This window comes from Myotis davidii, unplaced genomic scaffold, assembly GCF_000327345.1.
Source record: "Myotis davidii unplaced genomic scaffold, ASM32734v1 scaffold448, whole genome shotgun sequence".
NCBI classification, from domain to species: Eukaryota; Metazoa; Chordata; class Mammalia; order Chiroptera; family Vespertilionidae; genus Myotis; species Myotis davidii.
This window is the reverse complement of record NW_006383009.1, coordinates 919,966-923,723: the sequence shown is the minus strand read 5'-3', so window position 1 is coordinate 923,723 and position 3,758 is coordinate 919,966. Positions and strand designations below refer to the sequence as shown.

Genomic DNA, 3,758 nt, shown 5'->3' with positions numbered 1-3,758 from the left:
GCGGAGGTGGGAAGGGGGTGAGGGGAGGGTGGTCTAGAGCCACAGCTGATAACTGGCAAGATCAATGGGATTTTAAACTCGGGGCAACGCCCAGCAATTACCTGAAGACAAAGGGTTGGCGCCCCCAGGTGTGGAGGCCTGGACTTGGGGGGCCTGGGAAGGAAGTGTGTTGGGGAGGGGCAGGTCTTACAATCCCTCTGATTTCCGAAGGAATTTGAGACATTCTTTAAAACTCTAGACCGCCTCCCCCTGCCAGGCTCCCAGACCCACCCCCACCTTCCCTGGCTTGGGTTAGAGACGGCTTCAAAGGTGGACGGGCCCTTTGTCTGGCCTTTGCTTTCTTCTCTGCCTTTCTCGGCCCTCCCTCCCTCCCTCTCTGACCTCCCCAGCACAGACAGGCCTCTGGGGGCCCGCTCCAGAAAGCCCTCACTGTTTCCTTGCTTGCTTTTTGAGGTGAGACCTGGCCGAGAGGGACAAACTGGGGGACGGTGAGGGAGCACGGCAGCTTGGAGGCTTATGCCATCTCAGGGTGCCCGCGCCCCACCCCAAGCCTGGCAGGTCTCAGGCCTGCGTGTGGCCTTGGGTCCCTGGCTCACCGCACCATTTAGTGCCTCTGCAGAGACCGGCTCTTTCCCGGGTGCCTCTGCATACGGGGCGGCGGGGGTGGGGGGTGGGGGTGTCTGTTCAGCTCATTCCCTCTGAGCTGGCCATTTCCAAGATGCTCACAGGAAGAGGTGGGAAGAGTGGGTCTCTAATCAAGGGCCCTCGGAGGGGTGGGGGGTGTAAAGCATGAACGTGGGGTAGGAGGGAGGCTTCCCCTGGCCTCGGCCAGCCCGCTGCTGGCTCCAGCACCCTGCTTGCTTCTGTGTGCCCGAAGATCCTCAGCCAGTGTGGGGATGGGGGGAGGGGGACTTAGGGCAAGAAGAACCTGTCCGTGTCAGGGAGGAGGTGACAGGCGGAGGGAGGTGGCAGCGGCGTGCCTCAGGTCCTGTGCCCGTTTGGGATCACCAAGACTGAGCTAAGAATAGCTTCTATATTGATCTCTCCTCCTTGTCCTGTCCTCCAAAAGGCCAGATGAGGCAGAGAGGGGCCGAAGCAGGAAGTCAGAGGTGGAGTCCACGCTTGTTAGTGGTTGCAAACTGGCTTCTACTCATGTCATTCCGTTCGGCCCCGCCCCTGAGACCCCCATGGCGGCAGCTTCCCAGTCACCAAGCCAAAAAGCCTGCCTCGGACCTGGTGTCCTCAGCCTCACGGGCCCGCCGCGCGAGGACCACCCTTTGTGACGCTCTTTCCTCGCTCAGCCTGCCAGCGCTGTCCTGCCTTCGCCCTCTCCGCCTCCCCTGCTCCGACCTTCTCGCTCCTGCCTCCTCTTCATAGGGGCATACTCTCCTGCTCTCCCTGCTGTCCCTCTGAGCCGTCTGGTCTCAGCTCTCACCCCCTCGCCACGACTGCTTCCTCGGGAACACCGTTGCCAGCCCTCACCGGGTGCCTCAACCGCTGCACAGCTTCTAAATGGTCTCTCTGCCTCCTGACGCACCACCCACCCCTGCTCCACGATGTCCGTTTCTTCAGCCTGCCTCACCTACCGCACACCCAGATCCTGTCACACGGTCGGTCGCTAGCAAGCACATGGCTTTCCTGGCTCCTGCTCAGTCCTGAGAAGGCCCTTCCCAGCTCCAGCCCTACAGCTCCTCTTCAAGACGCTGGCAAACTGCGGTCCTGGCCACTCAGCAAGCGCGCGTGTCCATCTCTGTTCATGACGTTCCCACGGCCTAGCATGCCCTCCGGACCGTAGTCGCCCTGCCTGCCCCGTGACTTCCCCGCTCTCCGGGGGCAGCAGCGGTGTCCACTGTGCTGGTCTCCTGGGCTGCACCGCCCTTGCCCTCTGGCACATATCACAGCTGGTCCAGACTGTACTATTGATGCTTGTGCCATGGATCTGCTGGGTAGCAAGTGCTGCAGATGTGGAAATAGCCTGTCTGTGCCCCCTCCCCCGTCCTCAGCACAGTACATTATGCAGAATAAGGATTTATTGAGGCAATAAGCCATCAGAAGGCCGAAAGGCATCCGGCATAGTGTAGTCCCTCCCAGTGGGGGCAGGATGAGAAGCCAGAATCCAGCCTTTACCCTCCATCCTTAGGTGTAGTTGGGTGGGGACGGGCCCTAAGCAGTTCATCCAAGGAATTATCCATTCCCTGTACTGTACAGCACTGTGCTCGCCCCTCAGTTAATTAAAAAGATGGACAAGATTGCATCCTCCCCAGTCAAGCAGTTTGGTGGTGGTGGTGGGGGGTAAATCCGTGAAGAGGCAGTTCTCCCTGGGGCTTCTGGAACTCTCCTACAGCTAAGAGAGCAAAGCAGCATCTGGCACCTCCCCAGAGAGTGAAGGAGGAGAGGGGAGCTGTGGGAAGTGAGGACCTGATGTGTGCAGTGCTCTGGCGATGGCCAGGCAGCATGCAAGGCTGGCTCCCATGGAGCCCCTTCTTTAGAGGATAAGATTATTCCCGTGTCATGAGTGAGCGAGTGCAAACGCAGACATGTGAAATCAGCCACGGTCACACCAGTGAGCCCTACAATCTAGATCCTCCTGCCCGCAACAGGAGTATGCTCAGTGGGAGGTTCTCCGCTCCCCACCCACGCACGATGGGTTCTTAGGGGGAGAGTGAGGCAGTTGGGAAGTGCTGGGGTTTGCCATGATCTTTCAGAACAAGCAGGATTTCAGCCAGCAGGGACGGCACACAAGGGGAAAACTGAGTGAAAACAGCATGAGAAGAAGGCCTTGAGGCGGGAAAATATGAGGTGTGCTCAGGGGGAGGTGAGAGTGGATCTGCGTGTGCTCAGGGGGAGGTGAGAGTGGATCTGAGTGTGCTCAGGGGGAGGTGAAATTGGATCTGAGTGTGTTTTTTTGGTTGGGGAAAATATGAGGTGTGCTCAGGGGGAGGTGAGAGTGGATCTGAGTGTGCTCAGGGGGAGGTGAGAGTGGATCTGAGTGTGCTCAGGGGGAGGTGAGAGTGGATCTGAGTGTGCTCAGGGGAAACTGAGCAGTGATCTGAGTGTGCTCAGGGGAAGGTGAGCAGTGATCTGAGTGTGCTCAGGGGGGTAAGAATGGATCTGAGTGTGCTCAGGGGGAGGTGAGAGTGGATCTGAGTGTGCTCAGGGGAAACTGAGCAGTGATCTGAGTGTGCTCAGGGGGGTAAGAATGGATCTGAGTGTGCTCAGGGGGAGGTGAGCAGGGTATCTGTGTGTGCTCAGGGGGAATGTTAGTGTGGGTCTAAGTGTGCTCGGTGGGGGGGCGGGCGGTGAACAGTGATCTGAATGTGCTCAGGGGGAGGTAAGCAGGGGATCTGAGTGTGCTCAGGGGGAATGTTAGTGTGGGTCTGAGTGTGCTCAGGGGGAGGTGAGCAGCGATTTGAGTGTGTTCACGGGGAGGTGAGCAGTGATATCAGTGTGCTCAGGGGAAGGTGAGTGTGGGTCTGGGTGTGCTCAGTGGAGGGTGAGTGTGGGTCAGGTGTGCTCAGGGGGAGGTGAGCAGTGATCTGAGTGTGCTCAGGGGGGTAAGGGAATGGATCTGAGTGTGCTCAGGGGGAGGTGAGCAGTGATCTGAGTGTGCTCAGGGGGAGGTGGGAATGGATCTGAGTGTGCTCAGGGGGAGGTGAGCAGTGATCTGAGTGTGCTCAGGGGGAGGTGGGAATGGATCTGAGTGTGCTCAGGGGGAGGTGAGCAGTGATCTGAGTGTGCTCAGGGGGAGGTGGGAGGGG

The 3,758-nt window shown here is 59.0% G+C and overlaps 1 long non-coding RNA gene across 1 annotated transcript; it reads left to right on the top strand.

The window, feature by feature from the left end:
• The first annotated feature begins 27 nt into the window (after positions 1-27).
• LOC102757315 lies at positions 28-3,544 on the top strand. The gene is made up of 3 exons (XR_001512248.1): positions 28-2,863; positions 2,926-3,179; positions 3,509-3,544. It is a non-coding gene; the product is annotated as an uncharacterized LOC102757315 (long non-coding RNA).
• Positions 3,545-3,758: the final 214 nt, after the last annotated feature.